This window comes from Canis lupus, chromosome 28 (assembly GCF_011100685.1).
Source record: "Canis lupus familiaris isolate Mischka breed German Shepherd chromosome 28, alternate assembly UU_Cfam_GSD_1.0, whole genome shotgun sequence".
NCBI classification, from domain to species: domain Eukaryota; kingdom Metazoa; phylum Chordata; class Mammalia; order Carnivora; family Canidae; genus Canis; species Canis lupus.
This window is the reverse complement of record NC_049249.1, coordinates 4,532,111-4,553,610: the sequence shown is the minus strand read 5'-3', so window position 1 is coordinate 4,553,610 and position 21,500 is coordinate 4,532,111. Positions and strand designations below refer to the sequence as shown.

Genomic DNA, 21,500 nt, shown 5'->3' with positions numbered 1-21,500 from the left:
AGAGAGTTTCCGGGTTGTTGAATACATCTACATGCATGGACCTGCCAGGAGGGTGGATCACCCCAAGGCCATAGGCAGAAGCTCCCAACTCAGGACCCTTCTGGACCTTCCCCTATATACCTTTCCATCTAGCTGTTCATCTGTATCCTTTATAATAAACCGGTAATCATAAAGTGTTTTCCTGAGTTTTGATAGCAAATTATCAAATCTGAGGAGGGGGTCATGGGAACCCCAGTTCCTAAGTGGACGGTCAGGAGTATAGGTGATCCAAAACTTGAGAGGGTGGCTAGCTAGAGTGGGGGCAGTCTGCAGACTATGGCCTTTAACTTGTGGGGTTTGATGCTAACTCTGGATTGATTGTGTCAGAATTTAATTGTGGATACGCCGCTGTGGAGGATTGTAGGAGAGTTTGAGAGAGAACATTGTTTCATGTATAAGCCACCACAATCTCTTCTAGGCTTTAGGAATTGCCAGCAGGTTCTAAGTTTGTTGCAAATCCAGATTCATCATGATTTTGTAATCCTTGAGCCCTTCAACATTTGATCTATTTTTTTGCCTGCTGAAGAAGAGCCCTACTTTTTAATTCCTCTTCCTGTGAAGACTCTTGAAGTCTTGAGACACTGTAGTTATCTATCTCTGACCCTTCTGAAATTGTTATCTTTTTCTTGATTTTGAAATGAACAGAACTGTAGCATTATGGATGCTGATGTTTGATACAAGGGGAATTATATTTTGTAGTTTGTTCCTATTTCCAGTTGGTGATGACCAGTAATTATTAATTATATTGATCCTCTTGATTGTAGAAGTGCATTGAACTGATACCATTAGGAACCAGTCAACAATAACTTATACACCTTTTTTTCATCATTTCAGAAATAACCTTATTATTTTTCAAAAAGATTTTACTGGGATCCCTGGGTGGTGCAGCGGTTTAGTGCCTGCCTTTGGCCCAGGGCGTGATCCTGGAGCCCCGGGATCGAATCCCATGTCGAGCTCCCTGCATGGAGCCTGCTTCTCCCTCTGCCTATGTCTGCCTCTCTCTCTCTCTGTGTGTGACTATCATGAATAAATAAATAAAATCTTAAAAAAAAAAAAAAGATTTTACTTATTTGACAGAGAGAGCTTGCGCGTGCACAAGCAGGGGGAGGGGCAGGTAGAGGGAGAAGGAGAAGCAGGGCAGGGCTCTCGGGGCTCCATCCCAGGACTCTGGGATCATGACTTGAGCTGAAGGCAGATGCTTATCCGACTGAGCCACCCAGGTGCCCTGTATAACAAACCTTATTATATGTTCACATATTTAGTTTTTTTTCATTTAAAGATTTTATTTATTTATTCATGAGAGACACAGAGAGAGAGAGAGAGGCAGAGACACAGGCAGAGGGAGATGCAGGCTCCATACAGGGATCCCGATGCAGAACTCGATCTTGGGACTCCAGGACCATGCGCTGAGCTAAAGGCAGAAGGTCAACCACCGAACCACTCAGGTGCCCCCACATGTTTAAAAATTTTAATACAATATTGACTAAAAAAAAATATATATATATATCTTAAAAACAGCCACTTTAGGCATTTTTAAGGTCAACCTATCATCATTCACAATATTTTAGAGCCTCATTTTTTTGAAAGTACTTTAAACTTTTAGCATGGTTTTTTTTTTTTTTTTTTTTTTTTAATATTATCAACAGTGGCTCTTCACTCCAAGAAAGTGCTGTGAGTTTTGGAAACATCAGTCATTTGGAGCCATGTTTGAGGTGTGATTTTTTTTTTTTCCTGAGGAGCGATATTGATGATCACATTGAGCGGTACTGTTTTGATCAAAATAATGTGCCTATATAAAGAGGTAGGCCTTCCTTATTTAAAGGAAAATAATACCAAGAGTAATTTTAAAGGTTTCTTGACAATGATAATGCCACTGATACTAATATGCCCACATTTTCTAGAGCTGACTATTTAAATAAGCAAAGAGCACAATCATTCTTTCTTTCCTCTGAAAGACTCCTTCCCTGAGGCTGGACAGTATCCAGAGCTGACAGAGATGAAAGCCACTCACTTGTCACTTTTCTGACATGTCCATTTTCATTTTGACTCTTGTCACATCAAAGCTTCTACTTAATCCTGATACTGTGCAGAGTAATCTCAACCAGGCCTGGGTATCACTTGGTAGAGCCTGTATCTTAGTTCCCTATGGGCTCTTTGCATCTTTGACTGTATCCTTCCTCCTTATTTCTTTTACAAAAAGGTGGTGGTCCTTTGGGAATCCATAATGCTCAGAAAAGGAGCATCTCTAGATTTCTAAGGCATCTGGTGGGAAACTGTCACTTTGGTTTGTTGCTGCTCCTAGCCCAAGTTATATGCATTACAGTGACCAAATTAATTAAAGCTAGATTATTTTCAAACTTCACTGAACCTTTCGCACAGCCTATTAATTTGAGGGAGAGGGTGTTTGATTGCCAAGCTCTTATTAGCACTTCTATAGGCATGGTATCAATTTGGAAAGGAAAGTGAAATTCTGCTAAACAAAATCATGGTACCACAATGCCAAACTCCACCGACAGTGAAGAGCAGGTACCCAGATCCTCTTCTGAAAGACCACTATGTATGTGAGTCCCTGAGCACAGTGCCTGGCCCATAGATCAGTGCTCACAAAACAGGTGCTGTTGCTATTATGATGATATTAATCTATAGAATTAAAATGTTGAGTTGTCTTTTTTGCCACACCATTCTGGGCATTTCCTTTAAATACCCAATTAGTCAGTCAAATGTTCTTTCCCTTAGAGAAGACTTATTGCCTTGTGCATGATGGTCATGCTTGTTTGGAGGAATCTGACCCTTTATACAAATTGCACAGAGCCTATGGCCTCCATCGTAGCTGGCTGTGAAAGGGAATCATGGTGGCTGCCCACTAGCTTTCTGAAGCACTGCCTACTGGAGTGAAAAAGTCTGCGATTCATCCCATTCTTCCAAATTTCATCCTTCAGTGTCTTTTGCCCTGCAGGGATTGATTTGCTACCAGGAAGCACACACATCTCTTCTGGAACACTGTGTATTTACTGTTTTCTGACCTAGGACCTTTGACCTGCCAATTGCAAAAGTAACTTTTCTTCAGAATCACATTTCCATATTAGAAGCAAAGCTGAGAAAAAGAAATAAGAGATTGAGGAGGCTTCTGTTTCTGTAACATTCATTTCCTTTTTTCTTTGTTTTTAGACTTATTTGTATTTATTATACATCAGAGTCACAACATAATTTGCATATGCTAATCACAAACAGCATTTGACTCTGTTTTTTAAAAATTTTCTTCCTCAGAGAAATTTAATGATTCTTTTTGGGGGGGGCACCTGGGTGGCTCAGTCAGTTAAGCATCTGCCTTTGGCTCGGGTCCTGGGATTGAGCCTTGCGTTGTGCTCCCTGCTCAGTGGGGAGTTTGCCTCTCTCTCTGCCACTCCCCCTACTTGTACTCTCCCTCTCTCTTTCTCTCAAATAGGTAAATAAAATCTTTAAAAAAAATAATGATTGTTTTTTTTGAATCCTGAAACTCCTTCTTTGACTGAGGTGAGGGGATGTCTATTTCTCAGTCTTTGTGGACTTTTTCTTTTTTCATATATAGAAGGAAACCATATGGAGCGTTTACATCCAATGCCAGATGCTCCTAGTGCCAGGTAGTGAGCTGGCTGCCCACCAGTCCTGCAAGTTCCCCTTACATCGCTGGGGACCAAACAGCTCATTGAGGACCCTTTCAGCTGATGGGCACAAATGCTAGAGATTTCTGCCTCTGCTCTGGTTTATTTAGCAAAAATGACTCTAAGCTCTTGAATTTACTGGATCTTTTCTTTTTTTTAATTTTTCTTTCTTTTTTTTTTTTTTTCTAGGTCATCTCTATTGCTCTTAGACCCTTAGCAATGATCTCACATTTGGTTACAGATTTGTCTGTGATACCTCCCTCTCCCTTCCGATGATTCCAGCTTATCATTGGTGGGCCTGAAACCCATAACTTATTCATGTAGAATACACAGTAAAAATACACTGGCCTTTGAAATGTAGACTTCGGCCATTCAATCAGCCTTTTTTGCTGTGTTCTTCACTGGTTGTGTTTTTGAGAAATGAGAAGCAAAATGAATTGAATTTATATTATTTGACACTTGATTTTTAAAAAATATTTTATTTATTTCTTTATGAGAGACAGACAGAGTCAGAGAGACAGGCAGAGGGAGAAGCAGGCTCCATGCAGGGAGCCCGATGTGGGACTTGATCCTGGGACTCCAGGATCACGCCCTGGGCCGAAGGCAGATTCTCAACCACTGAGCCACCAGGCGTCCCTTGACACTTAATTCTAAGTGAGGAATTTCAGTTTAAGACATGAGTAATTAAATACACACAAAGCTATACTTTTAAGTCTTATAGATGATGGTTTTGTTGAGATAAAAATGTTTATTGGGCAGCCCAGGTGGCTCAGTGGTTTAGCGCTGCCTTCAGCCCCAGGCATGATCCTGGAGACCCAGGATTGAGTCCCTCGTCGGGCTCTCTGCATGGTGCCTGCTTCTTCCTCTGCCTGTGTCTCTGCCCCTCTCTCTCTCTTTCTCTTTCTCTCTCATGAATAAATAAATCAAATCTAAAAAAATAAAAAAGTTTATTTTCTCTGTTCAGATTATTCTCATTCCAAGATTCTAGGAATTATCCAATATAATTCAAGCCTGTATTCTTATCCTGAAGACATTAAGTAATGTCTTCCCCCAGTGAAGATGATTTTGTCATTGTCAGAGTTCCCTCAAAAAGATTGTCAAAGAAGAGAGAATGATGTTCTCATGTGAACCTCAGATGCTGTGAGCAAGGACGTCACATTCTCATTTTCTCCAGTACAATTGTCCTAAGCAGACTTTTTCATGCTGTTACTTACCCATCAAATATTGCAACACTATGTAAGAGGAAAAGAAACTTGAAAATTATAGTAAAAGATCAGGAATAAATGTCTTTATTTTATACACACAAATACACACACATTATACCATACATACATATATATATGAAAAAAAACAATAAAACTAAACTCTGTCAATTTAATCTTTTCTTAGACAACCTTAAATATGATCAGAAAGCTTCTCTTCGCACAGGTACATTTCTTGTTTTCTGCCTGTTGGGAAGAAAGGAAGTGAAGGATGACTTTTAACTCATGTGTGAGAGGGTGGTCCCAAAGCAAAGCCTCCTTAGGTATTACTGGGAGGATAAAATCTTGACAAGTTGAATAAAGACAGCAAATGTGATCAATATATTCAATGGGAAATATCATGTATGTCAAATATATAAGAAAGCATATATAAACTGATGTAAAATGGAAGAAACAGCAAGTACACACTCAATTACAAGTATGTAGAAATGGTTTTATTACTTTTTATAAGAAGACCGAGTCTTCCAAGAAATTCAGAAAAGAACATTCATAATCTTACTTTCTTCACACAACTACTTTCTATTTTTGTGCATTCCTTCCTCATTTTGTCTTTATGCATATGTATTTTCTGTAGTTGTACTCATGGCACGTACATTTTGTGTTCTGAGTTAGCTGAGCATTGGCGTGGTTTTGGTGCTGCTATAGTCCTGACCATCACTAGGAAGGGTTTATTGTAATCCATGCCTGGGACGTGCTATACGTTTACCTCTTAGGAAGAGTCATCAAAAGGGAAGACAATGTGGATTCAGATATTTGGTGTACAGATAATTGCCTGCAAAGAATTTCAGTGTGCATTTCCAAAGAACCAACTAAAATACTGCAAAGTGAAAATTGATCTAAAAGTTCAAAAACTGAGTTCTGCTCGAATCTTTATTAACTCTCTTCTTCTGCTGGGTGTAGGATCTATTTGCTGTTTTTTCTCTAGCTCCTTTATGTGTAAGGTTAGCTTTTGTATTTGAGTTCTTTCCAGTTTTTGAATGGATGCTTTAGGACTGCTTTTGCTGCATCCCAAAGATTTTGAACGGTTGTATCTTCATTCTCATTAGTTTCCATGAATCTTTTTAATTCTTCCTTAATTTCCTGGTTGACCCTTTCATCTTTTAGCAGGATGGTCCTTCACCTCCACGTGTTTGAGGTCCTTCCAAACTTCTTGTTGTGATTTAGTTCTAATTTCAAGGCATTATGGTCTGAGAATATGCTGGGGATGATCCCAATCTTTTGGTATCGGCTCAGACATGATTTGTGACCCAGTATATGGTGTATTCTGGAGAAAGTTCCATGTGCACTTGAGAAGACTGTGTATTCAGTTGAGTTTGGATGTAAAGTTCTGTAGATATCTGTGAAATCCATCTGGTCCACTGTATCATTTAAAGCTCTCGTTTCTTTGGAGATGTTGTGCTTAGAAGACCTATCGAGTATAGAAAGAGCTAGATTGATGTCACTGAGTGTAAGTGTATTATTATCTAAGTATTTCTTCACTTTGGTTATTAATCGATTGATATATTTGGCAGCTCCCACATTCGGGGCATATATATTGAGGATTGTTAAGTCCTCTTGTTGGATAGATCCTTTAAGTATGATATAGTGTCCCTCTTCATCTCTCACTACAGTCTTCGGGGTAAATTTTTATCTGATTTATCTGATATAAGGATGGCTACCCCTGCTTTCTTTTGAGAACCATTCAAAATTGAGACCAGAAGAACTGTGAAACAGATCAACAGAACCAGGAGTTGGTTATTTGAAAGAATTAATAAGATAGATAAACCATTAGCCAGCCTTATTAAAAAGAAGAGAGAGAAGACTCAAATTAATAAAATCATGAATGAGAAAGGAGAGATCACTACCAACACCAAGGAAATACAAACGATCTTAAAAACATATTATGAACAGCTATACGCCAATAAATTAGGCAATCTAGAAGAAATGGACGCATTCCTGGAAAGCCACAAACTACCAAAACTGGAACAGGAAGAAATAGAAAACCGGAACAGGCCAATAACCAGGGAGGAAATTGAAGCAGTCATCAAAAACCTCCCAAGACACAAAAGTCCAGGGCCAGATGGCTTCCCAGGGGAATTCTATCAAACGTTTAAAGAAGAAACCATACCTATTCTACTAAAGCTGTTTGGAAAGATAGAAAGAGATGGAGTACTTCCAAATTCGTTCTATGAGGCCAGCATCACCTTAATTCCAAAACCAGACAAAGACCCCACCAAAAAGGAGAATTACAGACCAATATCCCTGATGAACATGGATGCAAAAATTCTCAACAAGATACTAGCCAATCGGATCCAACAGTGCATTAAGAAAATTATTCACCATGAGCAAGTAGGATTTATCCCCAGGACACAAGGCTGGTTCAACACTCGTAAAACAATCAACGTGATTCATCATATCAGCAAGAGAAAAACCAAGAACCATATGATGCTCTCATTAGATGCAGAGAAAGCATTTGACAAAATACAGCATCCATTCCTGATCAAAACTCTTCAGAGTGTAGGGATAGAGGGAACATTCCTCGACATCTTAAGAGCCATCTACGAAAAGCCCACAGCAAATATCATTCTCAATGGGGAAGCACTGGGAGCCTTTCCCCTAAGATCAGGAACAAGACAGGGATGTCCACTCTCACCACTGCTATTCAACATAGTACTGGAAGTCCTAGCCTCAGCAGTCAGACAACAAAAAGACATTAAAGGCATTCAAATTGGCAAAGAAGAAGTCAAACTCTCCCTCTTCGCCGATGACATTATACTCTACATAGAAAACCCAAAAGCCTCCACCCCAAGATTGCTAGAACTCATACAGCAATTTGGTAGCGTGGCAGGATACAAAATCAATGCCCAGAAGTCAGTGGCATTTCTATACACTAACAATGAGACTGAAGAAAGAGAAATTAAGGAGTCAATCCCATTTACAATTGCACCCAAAAGCATAAGATACCTAGGAATAAACCTAACCAAAGAGGTAAAGGATCTATACCCTAAAAACTATAGAACACTTCTGAAAGAAATCGAGGAAGACACAAAGAGATGGAAAAATATTCCATGCTCATGGATTGGCAGAATTAATATTGTGAAAATGTCAATGTTACCCAGGGCAATTTACATGTTTTTTTTTTAATTAAAATTTAGCAATTTACACGTTTAATGCAATCTCTATCAAAATACCATGGACTTTCTTCAGAGAGTTAGAACAAATTATTTTAAGATTTGTGTGGAATCAGAAAAGACCCCGAATAGCCAGGGGAATTTTTAAAAAGAAAACCATATCTGGGGGCGTCACAGTGCCAGATTTCAGGTTGTACTACAAGCTGTGATCAAGACAGTGTGGTACTGGCACAAAAACAGACACAGAGATCAATGGAACAGAATAGAGAATCCAGAAGTGGACCCTCAACTTTATGGTGAACTAATATTCGACAAAGCAGGAAAGACTATCCACTGGAAGAAAGACAGTCTCTTCAATAAGTGGTGCTGGGAAAATTGGACATCCACATGCAGAAGAATGAAACTAGACCACTCTCTTTCACCAGACACAAAGATAAACTCCAAATGGATGAAAGATCTAAATGTGAGACAAGATTCCATCAAAACCCTAGAGGAGAACACAGGCAACACCCTTTTTGAACTTGGCCACAGTAACTTCTTGCAAGATACATCCATGAAGGCAAAGGAAACAAAAGCAAAAGTGAATTATTGGGACTTAAGATAAAAAGCTTCTGCGCAGCAAAAGATACAGTCAACAAAACTAAAAGACAACCTACAGAATGGGAGAAGATATTTGCAAATGACGTATCAGATAAAGGGCTAGTTTCCAAGATCTATAAAGAACTTACTAAACTCAACACCAAAGAAACAAACAATCCATTCATGAAATGGGCAAAAGACGTGAAGAGAGGGATCCCTGGGTGGCGCAGCGGTTTGGCGCCTGCCTTTGGCCCAGGGCGCGATCCTGGAGACCCGGGATCGAATCCCACGTCAGGCTCCCGGTGCATGGAGCCTGCTTCTCCCTCTGCCTGTGTCTCTGCCTCTCTCTCTCTCTCTCTCTGTGACTATCATAAATAAATAAAAAAAAATTAAAAAAAAAAAGACGTGAAGAGAAATCTCACAGAGGAAGACATAGACATGGCCAACGTGCACATGAGAAAATGCTCTGCATCCCTTGCCATCAGGGAAATACACATCAAAACCACAATGAGATACCACCTCACACCGGTGAGAATGGGGAAAATTAACAAGGCAGGAAACCACAAATGTTGGAGAGGATGCGGAGAAAAGGGAACCCTCTTACACTGTTGGTGGGAATGTGACCTGGTGCAGCCACTCTGGAAAACTGTGTGTAGGGTCCTCAAAGAGTTAAAAATAGACCTGCCCTACAACCCAGCAATTGCACTGCTGGGGATTTACCCCAAAGATACAGATGCAATGAAACGCGGGAAACCTGCACCCCGATGTTTATAGCAGCAATGGCCACAATAGCCAAACTGTGGAAGGAGCCTCGGTGTCCATCGAAAGATGAATGGATAAAGAAGATGTGGTTTATGTATACAATGGAATATTCCTCAGCCATTAGAAACGACAAATACCCACCATTTGCTTCAACGTGGATGGAACTGGAGGGTATTATGCTGAGTGAAGTAAGTCAATCGGAGAAGGACAAACATTATATGTTCTCATTCATTTGGGGAATATAAATAATAGTGAAAGGGAATAGAAGGGAAGGGAGAAGAAATGTGTGGGAAATATCAGAAAGGGAGACAGAACATAAAGACTCCTAACTCTGGGGTGGTGGAAGGGGAGGTGGGCGGGGGGTGGGGGTGAATGGGTGACGGGCACTGAGGGGGGCACTTGATGGGATGAGCACTAGGTGTTATTCTGTATGTTGGTAAATTGAACACCAATAAAAAATAATTTTTTAAAAAACAAGACCATCTACAAAAAAAAAAGTAAATGTTCAAAAACTGTAGTATTTCTTTGATGTTTTCTCTGTCATTTTCTCTCTGCATTTTCTCTCTCTGTCCATTATTGAACTCTTTCGTATTGTCTGTATATCATAAGAGAAAGTTGACATAGCAACATGAAGTCATTGAACATCTCCTTGCCTTTTTTCCCTTTGGATGCTTTAGGAAGGGAAATATGGGTGCTTTCAGCTATGATGAAGATATTCATTTACTAATAATTTGGTAATCTTGTCACTATTTGAACTGGTATAAGTTTAACTTAGGTAAGCATGTTTTGAGTGTGTACTGTGTTAATATGAGAATATTTTAATAGGTGGGAGGTGCTTCTACATGTACCTTGCCCTTTACTCCTTATTAAAGCCCTATTAGAGAGGAACTAGTAATTCAGATGTACACAGCAGGAGTCTGGGATTCAGAAAGGGAGGTCACGTGTCAAGGTCGTTCAGCCAGTGGTTGTCTGAGCTGGGTTTCCAAGCCAGACAGGTCTGAGCCACCCCAAATGCACTGTTCTGTGTGTTTAATAGTGTGATGCAATGTTCGTATTTGTGGCAGTTTAAAATGCCCAAGGTGCAGTAGTAGAGGAGACAGAGAACCCCTGCCATCCTTTAGAGAGGGGTATTCAGTCAGAGGAATGTGGGTTTCTTTTTATGTTTTTAAAGATTTATTTATTTATTTATTTATTTATTTATTTATTTATTTATTTATTTATTTTAGAGAGTGGCAAGGGCGAGGTGCAGTGCAGAGGGAGAGAAGCAGCCTCCCTGCTCAGTGCAGAACCCAACGTGGGGCTGATCCAACAACCCTGAGATCATGACCTGAACCCAAATCAAGAGTTGGACACTTAACCTGCTGAGCCACCCAGGCACCCCTCTTTTTTCTTTTAAAAAATTGTTTCTGGCCATCTTATGTTACTGTTTACCACTGTATCATGGCCTGAGGGCCTCTTGTAAGCCTCCTTCTCAGAGAACTGCTCTCTCAGAACATTTTTCACACCCAGCCTCAGAACACACATACATGCTCCAGTGTGAAGTCTCTGGACAGGTAAAGATGATAGGTCTTTTTTTTTTTTTTTTTTTTTTTTTTTTTTTTTTTTTTTTAAAGATTTTATTTATTTATTCATGATAGTCACAGAAAGAGAGAGAGAGGCAGAGACACAGGCAGAGGGAGAAGCAGGCTCCATGCACCGGGAGCCCGACGTGGGATTCGATCCCGGATCTCCAGGATCGCGCCCTGGGCCAAAGGCAGGCGCCAAACCGCTGCGCCACCCAGGGATCCCAGATGATAGGTCTTCATTTGCAGTTTATAAAGTTCTACCGGGATGTACCTGTTACTCTCCCATGCTATCTCAATATAAAAAATTATAATAATCATAGAATATGGAAATCTTAAGTTCCTCACCCCTCTCTTAATGCCCATAGAGGCAGTCTACAATAACAAGACTAATAGTAGCTACCATTTATTTGAATGCTTATGCTGTGGGGAGAGCCTATGCTTCATGATATAATATGGATTATTTCATTTTTTTTTTCCAAGTAACTCCATAAGGCAGGAATTGGGATTTGAAAGGATCAATGAAAAACATTCCTCCTTTCTCTAAGCTCAAAGCCAATTTAGAAGTAGGAAGAGGAATCCAACTGATGAAGATCAAAATGCCACCTTCAGTGTTCATGATACTAATAATCGGAAAATGAGGCTTATGACTACCAGCCAAGTAGGATTGCAATACTTTCCCCTGGGTAAGTCTGTAAAAAACACACACACACTTACCTAGTCACGATCCCTGCAACTTGCAAGGGTACCTGGCCCTATTTCATTTATGGGAGACCTGAGAAGGATGAGCACTCTCTACTAACAGGCAGATCCCAGGAGGAGAGAAAACAAACAGACACCAAAGAGGAGAAGGGCTGAACCGAGCATATGTGCACCTGTTATCTGTTTCTCCCAAACTCACAAATCAGATAACTGCTTTCCTCCTGTGGGGAAAAGTCCGTGAGGAGGTGGAGAAAGGCCAGGATGTCACAACTACCAGGGTTCCTGACACATGAATCAATGTAAAGGAAGTCTTTGTGCCCAGTTGTAGGTATTGTCCACAGATCTGTCCTGCAGATAAGGTAACCCAGGCCCTGAGAGACTAAGTAAGAGTTTGCGATTAGTGAGTAGCAGAGAAGTCTAAATAGGGTCAGTCTCTAAGTGATGGATCAAGCTGGACAGGTTGGGGCAGGCTCCAACTCCATCCCAGGTACAAGACAAAGGGAAATAAAAATGGAAAGGCAGATGTGAGAGGCACACAAGCAGAAGTGATAAGAGTTCCCCCATGGGGCACCTGGGTGGCTCAGTTGGTTCAGCATCTGCCTTTGGCTCAGGTCATAATCCCTGAGTCCTGGGATCAATCCCTGCGCAGGGCTCCCTGCTCTTTGAGTGGCCTGCTTCTCCCTCTTTATTGCTTATGCTCTCTCATGTGCACATGCATTCTCTCTCTCTCTCTCTCTCTCAAATAAATAAATAAAATCTTTAAAAACCAAACAAAGAGTTGGCCTCACTTGTTATGAGAGCTGGGGAGTTGTTAAAGGGACCCAAAGCGTTCTAGTATGCCTAGTTGGAAAATGCTGAAAGCATTACACACATACACACGTTGTGTTTCCAGGGGAGAAGAGCCTGTGCTTTTTGCACAGGTGAGTTTGAGATACCTTGTCGGCTGGGCTGTTGGAAGTTTGAGGGAAGGTTGGCAGTGGAGATGAAGATTTTGACATTGTCCCTTTAAAGGTGACTGCTGGCTGAAATTAAGGGAGCACTAAAGTCAGAGAAGCAAAAGAGGCAATCAGTTTCACAACTGAGTTTTGTTTTCGAAATAAGCCAGATCTGAGTTGGTAACCTTGAGTGACTTGATGTTTAAAGGTGAGCCCATAACGACTTAGGGACTGACGTCATCTTTTAACCATAGCCCTGGTGCATGACACAAGCTGACAGCCCACACTGGAGTGCGGGCCAGCTGCCATTTGTCCCTCTAAGTTCACTGCCCATCCTTTTCTACCCTAGGAGAGTGACATGTAGGAGCTGCATCAACTGGATCCCCATTGGGTCCAGCCGCTGGGAGGACTTGGGAGGCATCAGGAATGAGAGGCTAGTGTATTTGTGTCCTTGGCTCTTTTACTGTCTGATCCTCGTGGACTTGCTGCTTTCCTTTGCCCAAGACTTCCTATGGTAATTTTATAGAAGGTTCCAGTAATTGCTCTCTCTCTCTGTCCTTCAGGCCTAGAGGTGGTAATATCTTCCACTATTATGAGCCCCAGGGGACTCAACTGACCTTTGTTAGAGTTTATGAACACAGCTCACATATTTTTTTAAAAAGATTTTATTTATTTATTCATGAGAGACAGAGAAAGAGAAAAAGAGGGGCAGAGACACAGGCAGAGGGAGAAGCAGGCTCCTCACAGGGAGCCCGATGTGGGACTCGATCCCAGGACCCCAGGATCATGCCTTGAGCCGAAGGCAGACACTTAACCACGAGCCATCCAGGCATCCCAGCTCACATCTTTATAAATGTCTTTGTTGAAGCCTTCCCAACTTCCTGGCCCCTACTAGGACCATGGATAAATAATATATCTAGTAATTCAGAAGGAATTTATGTTCTCTAAAGTACTAGCCTTATGCTTAATAAACAGAGAAGGGCTTCTAATCTGAGGGTCTCCGACCTGGAAAGGGACAAGAGAATTAGTACAGGGTATGCAGATCCACATGTACATGCAGCACCGTCCATGAACAGAATAATAGCTTACACAGTTGCTAGGCTTTTTCAAATGTTTGTTAAGTGCCTTAGTGATTTCTAAAATTAAAAAAAAAATGCATTTGAAAATACCATGAAAAAAAAGGTTTTTTTAAAGATTTTATTTATTTATTCAAGAGAAAGAGAGAGAGAGGCAGAGACACAGGCAGAGGAGAAGCAGGCTCCATGCAGGGAGCCCAACATGGGACTCGATCCCGGGTCTCCAGGATCAGGCCCTGGGCTGAAGGTGGTGCTAAACTGCTGAGCCACCTGGGCTGCCCATGAAAATGGTTTTAACTGATATCTTTATATATTTCCTTTTATAAAAATTTTTTTGTTTGTTTGTTAGAGAGAGAGTGAATGGGGGGCAGAGGGAGAAGGAGAAGCAGACTTCCCACTGAGCAGGGAGCCCAAGACAGGGCTTGATATCAGGACACTGAGACCATGACCTGAGCTGAGCCAAAGACAGATGCTTAACCAACTGAGCCACCCTGTCACCCCTTTATATATTTTCTTAACCAACAAATAACATGTAAAAAATATAACTATTGCCATGTTTGGCTAAGGAAATATTTACTTTTAGGAAATATTTAAAAATATATAGAGTGAATTCACATGTGAAAATGTTGGTTGGGAACTTAACTTCTAAGACCTTTGTTGTTAAAGTTCACCAAACCTTTCCTTGGGTCCAAAACTAGAAGGAAGTAGAATGACCCAGGTCAGTTATAGCTATTTCTCTCAGGATGGAGACAGACGACCACCCACATCTTGAAAGAATTTTTGTAAAATCGTTTCTAAGTTTTTCATTTCCAGAATGAAATTCAGGTCCTTGGTCTTACACTAAAGAGTACACCACATTCTCAGCCTTGTCAACACCTTGTCCTTTGTGTGACCTACTGTGGCTCAAGCAGTGAGCAGAGTCTACAGAGCGCAAAAATAAACATCTCTAAGGGCCTGTGGAATTTGATGGCCTGTGCAGTGTGGGGCAGACAGTGGGCTGAGTGCCAGGCTCTGTAGGTGAGCCCTCCAGCAACCCGCCTGCATTTTCAGCCGCTCTCTTGGTCACCAGAAAGGCCAAGCCGTAATTAGAAGCTTGGGATTTTCAGCCCCACACCCACCTCCCTTTTTCAGAGAGAGGAGAGGGGCTGAAAATGGAGTTAATAATTGATCACATCTATGTGAGGAAGTTTCCATAAAATCAATAGTATGGGGCTCAGGGAGCTTCTGGGTTGGTGAACACATGTAGGTGTGGGGGAAGTGTCATACCTGGAGAGGGCACATACCTTGCTGTATGTGTCTCTTGCATCTGGATGTTCATCTGTATTCTTTGTCACAGCCTTTCATAGTAAACTGGCAAACATGTGTAAGCGTTCCCCTGCTATGAGCTGCTCTAGCAAATTAGTGGAACCCAAGGAAGAGGTAGATCAGCGGTTGGTTGGTCAGAAGTTAAGATGATACCCTAGGCATGTGACTAGTGTCTGAAGGGAGGGCAAGGGACAGTCTTCTGGGACTGAGCCCTAAACATGTGGGATCTGACACTTTTTCTGCATAGAAGTGTCAGAATTGAGTTGACATCTTGGATACATTATTGGTGTGCAAGAATTGCTTCTTGGCGTGGAGGTCACCAGAAGTGTCAGAAGTGAAGCATCCTATGTAAGTGGTAAAGGAGGCTCATGGGAGAGAAACACATAGTAGGGAACAACTGGATTTTCCCTACTCAGGAGGGAAAAAAATCTGAGTTTTTCCATTATACTGACAATGATGTTTCCAGGTTTGGCCTGGTCTGGGATTAGTGAGATATATTCACTTAAGGCTCTGTTACCCAGATGCTGGAAGGCTGGTTAATCTGGTTTGAGTGGATAAAAAGAATAAAGAACTGATGGGTAATTCCTTGCCCCCATCCCTCAAGCTCCCCATACCCCTTCCCCATGTGATTTGAGAAAAGATCCATAACTCGAGAGTTAGGGATGTTCATTCCCTAAATATCTACTGAGGGCCTCTTCTCTTCCAGGTTGTGTCAGAGGCAAAGGAGCATCAAGGGCCCCCCGGCTCTTAGGGAGCTCATACTCCATGCAGACTTGAGTCCTGCCTACACTGTCTTACAAACACCAGTTCTCCACAACACTGCATGACTTGAGGGGTTAACTTCTAGCCAACTGAAATATTTGACTGGTTGCCTCTCCCATTCCAACAACATGGCGGTGGTAGTGATTATAGAGTGAGGAAACTGTTGTGGTATAGACAGGCAGCGCTGTTCTTCAATAAAAGGTTCTCTGTGAACTAACAAAAAAGACTCTGTGCGATACATCTCAAGCCCCGAGATTCTCCTCTGCAGCCAAGCAACCTCTGATAGAACATATTCTGACCTAATAATTCTATTCACTGTAAGAGTACAAAATTCGAATTAAAGACTTCTGCAAGGCCACAGAGTTAGACACAGGAATTTATTCCCTGAGCCACACAAATGTTGAACATCAGCTATATGCCAGAAACTGTGCCAGGCACAGGCATCCCTGACTGTGTATCATATTTTTTTTTTATCGGAGAGGGCTATAGCCCAGGCCTATCACTTCTTTTATTGGCACTTGCAAGGAAGAGAGACAAGAACTCCATCACTGTAGAAAATGGTCATGGGGGCAAGCTCCTGGTTATGAATTACACCATCAACAAACTATTAGGTGCAGAAGTAAGCATTTTTCTGATGTTGTCTAGAATCAGTGACTCTGGGGGTTAGGAGCTGGCAGGGAGGGAAAGAAGGGTGCTTTCTACTCTCTGTGTCTTATGTGGATCACAAGTTGTACCTTTCTCTCCCTTTCTGTAAACCAAATGCCATATAAATTGCTCTGCTGTTTATTCTAGGTCTTATGTAAAGTCTTCCTGTCCCCAGGGTCTCACACCCAGTGTAGGCACTCAGGCAGCTTCGTTACCAGTAGCCAGTGTTTAGTGCTCAAAGGCACCCGACAGACACCCCCACCCCACACACAAAATTTCTGGTTGAAGTCTATAGTTATGTATTCCCTGTTACCAGAATCCGTGGGAGGACTAAGCAGAGAGAAGCAGAAAGGAGAGGGGGAAAAAAGCAAATGACTAGTTTTTCTTTACTAAGAACAATATTATTTTTCATAGCACATGTGTAATACCATTAAGCAACAAAAATAAATAAATCCATATGCATTAGAAGGCATCTCTAAGACCAGAGACTCCAGATGGAAAAAATAGTTGGCTCCCTGGGCCAGAGACCGTGCAGACCCAAGCAGGAGTTTCTTTAATTTCCCTCCACATTGAGTCCTTTTCAGAGCTTGTGCTTGCCCCAGGCTAGAAGTCTGTAAGGCTAGCAGCTGGAACACTGCTCTGCTGCTAGGAAGGCTGGGCGGAAAAGTGTTGGAATCCTCTCCCAGCATACTTGGAGGATTGCCCTGCGGTACACAGGCTGTCCTCTGTGATTCCCGGCCATTGAAAGTTATCAATCAACTTGGATAGACGACATCGTCCATGGAAGGAACATAGTATCTCCCACTCTCTTTTAGGCATTTATAAACTCCTCTCAGCACTGTTTTGTAGTTTTTAGAGTAAAAATAATGCAAAGATTATGTTGTTTATTCCTGGACATTTTGTGGTTTTGGATGCTACCAGAAAGTGATATTTTTAAATTTTAATTTGTAATTGCTGACCATGAATATATAGAAGTACGATTGACTACACAAGAGAAAAAAAAAAGAATAAATTCCAGTTCATCAAAATTAATAGTTTCTGCTCTTCAGAATGTACTGCTAAGAAACAAATGGGCAAGCCACAGAATGGGAGAAAATGTCTACAGAGGACATGTATTACAATTTTTAAAAATTTTTTTTTTAAGATTTTATTTATTCATGAGAGACAGAGAGAGAGAGAGAGAGAGAGGCAGAGACACAGGCAGAGGGAGAAGCAGGCTCCATGCAGGGAGCCCGATGTGGGACTCGATCCCGGGTCTCCGGGATCGCGCCCTGGGCCAAAGGCAGGTGCCAAACCGCTGCGCCACCCAGGGATCCTGGACATGTATTACAAATACAAAGAAATTTTATATCTCAATAAAAAGACAAACAACCTCCCCCAAAATGTGCGTGATATTTGAATAGACAAAAGAAGATGTATGAATAATAAGTACATGAAAAGAAAAGATTAACATTCTTTGCTGTCAGGGAAGCATAAATTAAAACTACAATGAGACTCCATTACATGCTGGGGAAACTGGACTTCTATTACTCATAATATTGTGTAGCCATTTTGAAAAATACTCTGGGAGTATTTAACTCTAAAGTTAAATATATACTTACAATATGGGGACGCCTGGGTGGGTGGCTCAGTGGTTGAGCGTCTGCCTTCGGCTGGGCATGATCCTGGGATCTAGTCCCACATCGGGCTCCCTGCAAGGAGCCAGCTTCTCCCTCTGCCTATGTCTCTGCCCCTCTCTCTCTGATTCTTATGCATAAATAAGTAAAATATTAAAAAAAAACACATAATGACTCAGTAATTTCATTCCTACATATCTATTCAATAGAATGAAAGTAGATGTCCACAAAAAGACTTGTATATGGATGTCACAGAATCTTTGTTCATAATGGTCTAAAACTAGAAACAACCCTAATGTCCATCAACAGGTGAACGCATAAATAAATTGTGTGTATTGTTGTATGATTTATGTATATCCATAATACAGATTTCAGCAATTAAAAGGAAGCTGGAAACAAAATAGTCCATTTTGTGTGATTACATTTTTACAGAATTCTTGGCTGACAAAACTAATCTATATTGGGCAGAAAGTAAATTAGTGGTAGTGTGGTGCTGAGGTTGGTGGAGATTGACTGCAAAGGAGCATAAAGGAGTATTTAGGGTGAGGAAAATATTCTCTATCTTGGTTGTGGTGGTTGTGGTTGCGTGAGTTTATACGTTGTCAAAAGTCACCAAAACATAGATTTAAAATGGGTGTGTTTTATTGTGTATAAATTATACTTCAATTTTAAAAAGTTTGCAGCAGTCTTTGCCAGTTTAAAGTACTTTCTTTTATCTTAATCTTTTTTGGATCAACAGTTAGCGAAATCCAAGGTTAACCTCTAAGTAAGCGATGTTTCTTTCTGTGGTATTTTTCCCTCCTTCTCCTTTCTGCCCATCTGGTTTAGGGGAGAACTCCTGTGTGTCCTCATGAGGTGGTTGGCCTGCAGGTCCTTGAATTCTCATTGGCCTAAGCAGAGCTTTCCTTACTATTGGTGCTTAGGCATTCTGCCGGTGACACTCATCTTGCTGGCCTCTAGGTACTGGCTTCTGTCCTCACCGTCTCCCGTGCCACATGTCTGCTGCTGGTGGAACTTCTGGTTCGTACTGTCTCTATGACCAGGACCCAAGGGAGTTGCCTACCTTTCTTGTTGCAGGCTCAGACTATTTCCCTTTTGCCACAGCTCTGCCTCTCATCTCTTAGTTGTAGTCCATGTCTCCACTGAGAATATGGGAGAGCATCTGTTACACTCCTGTGTCCCAAGGGAGGTGAGGGACAGACACTGAGCCTTGTCTTTGGCTTTCTCTCTGCCCAGACACGTCAGAGGCCAAGGGCACCCAATGAAGTTAGGTCTTTTCCCAGGTACCCAAGGGGTACATAGCACAAGCCTCCTTATTGCAACTCCCTCTCCCAAATACCCGGTTTCCTAATTCTTCACTCTTCCACTTATCTACTCCTGGTCAAGACTCAAGACAATGGGAAATGCATTCCTGAAAAACCTAGGCAGCTCATCACTATTCCTTTATAAAAAAAACAAAAACAAAAAAACCAAAACCTTTCCCCCTTCCTCTCTGGGTAGGTGTCTACTTTCCCTTGGTATAGTAGAAATTTCCCCTACAGTACAATCCTATGATTTCATAGTTATAGATGAATTTATTATGGATGGGACTCATCTTCCTGTGTCCCAGAGCAATAAACTTCTTGGCTTAGCTTTAATGATGGAAGGGGACCAGTGAGAGAAAACCAGCTTGCCCGCAAAAGGGAATAAGTACCTCAAGAGATATTCCAAAAATATTACCTGCAGTATCAGAATATTTTAGAAGTGCCCCAGAAAACAGAGAGACTGGCAAATGTCATGATTCTTAAATAAAAACAAAGAGTAGAATCAATTAGAGTTTACTGAGAAGTGCCCAGTCTACCAGAAGAGATACCTAATAATCAATTACCTGGTTTGAAGGATAAACGTCAGTAATCCAACTCCCTGGTTTTATAGATTAGGAAATGGTAACAACAAATGTTGTGTCACTTGGACCCAATGGTCTTAACTCCCGCTCTTGATATCTTTCTCCCACACACCTTTATCTGGTTTGTGGCTGCAAAGCAATTTATAAAGAAGGGTATATAAAAAAAAAAAAAAAATAAAGAAGGGTATAGCTAAAGGTTAAGGTGCTGGAAGTAAAAGGGAATGGAGGAAGGAACGAGCAAGAAAGACAGTTTGGAAGCCTAACAAAACAAGTGGTTCCAGGACCACTGTCAGACTTTTCTCCTGTAAGAAGTACAGTAGGTCTGCTACCGACAGAAGAGATCACTTCAGAAGACTTTACCAAGGATAACACGAAAGATTTGCCCCAAAAATGCTATGCTTTACTGGAAAGTTCTTGACTGTTAGCAAGAATTCTTTGCAAATGGTTAGATTTTTGAAAGCAAGGAGGATGAAGTGAAATTGAGCATATATCCTAATTTGTACTATTAAGGAGTAATCTTAGAGGAACATCATGACATAGAGCCTCTCTTGTTCCAAAAAGATTTTTCTGGAACTAGAAAGAGATGCAGAATGCAATTATATTTTAGTGGTTGGATGTCAAAATGAAATAAATTGGAGGCTGATTAGTAAAGTGAAGAATTATGTGATGCTAACATGCTTCCTTTGCATATAGTTTTAGGTATACTATTAACTCAGTAAAGGACTCTTTTTCCCCTTATATTTGTGCCATATCAGGTCAGTTAATTATTTATAAGAATGCGCAGGCTAATATTCTAGGGGAACTGCAGGCTGCTCCAAAGTCTCTATGAAACTAGATTAGCCTTGTGTAACCTGTGCGTTCTTCTGAATACATATGGATCTATTAAATGACCTGTTTTGAAAGAAACACAAGTTGTTTTTTGGGCAGTATACCCTTGGGCAGGCTTTCCCCTGTCTTTTGTCGCGATCACTCACACAAATGGGTACTCAAGCTTTACCATTGTTTGCACAGCTTATTGACAGAAATGACCGATAGCGGTTTTGAAATCTGGAGGGTGGATGGGCAAGTGCACTGTCCAAAATCTGCCAGAGCCGCTGGTCTCCATCTGTATCTCCATGGAGAACTACCAGGTGAGTCTCTTCACTTCTTAGGGCTTCAGCTTCATCATCATGAAAGGGAGAAAACCTGGAGGATCTGTCCCTGGGGCTTGTGAGGCTCAAGTATGCCTGTTTATGAGGAATCATTAATCATAGTACTGCATACCGATGCCTTCAAAGCCATTCCTCCCCACCCTGGAACCCTGTGAGAATGTTCCTGGTTCTGTGGTTTTACCCAGGTTGACTTTAATTTACAACAGACTGCTGCTCACTGTGCTGTCAGAAAATCACTGCTTGGGCATGTTACTCACATCTTTAATTCGGACTAAGTAAGTGTATCTTTTGAGAGATCCTCACAAATTGCTTCTTAACTCGGGCGCCTGGGTCACTCAGTGGTTGGGCGTCTGCCTTCAGCTCAGGTCATGATCCCGGGATCTGGGATCGAGTCCCACGTGGGGCTCCCTGTGGGGAGCCTGCTTCTCCCTCTTCTCATGTCTCCACCATTCTCTCTGTGTCTCTCAT

The 21,500-nt window shown here is 41.4% G+C and overlaps 1 protein-coding gene across 11 annotated transcripts in view; it reads left to right on the top strand.

The window, feature by feature from the left end:
- SLC16A12 (solute carrier family 16 member 12) overlaps window positions 1-21,500 on the top strand; it is a 79,668-nt gene that overhangs the window by 27,302 nt on the left and 30,866 nt on the right. The window contains exon 1 of one of the 11 annotated variants that reach the window (XM_038578162.1): window positions 20,919-21,011. The exons of the other annotated variants lie outside the window; for them this stretch is intronic. The gene's annotated coding sequence lies outside the window, so the exon portion shown is untranslated. Of the gene's footprint in view, window positions 1-20,918; window positions 21,012-21,500 lie in introns of those variants that run through there. 11 annotated transcript variants of the gene reach the window in all.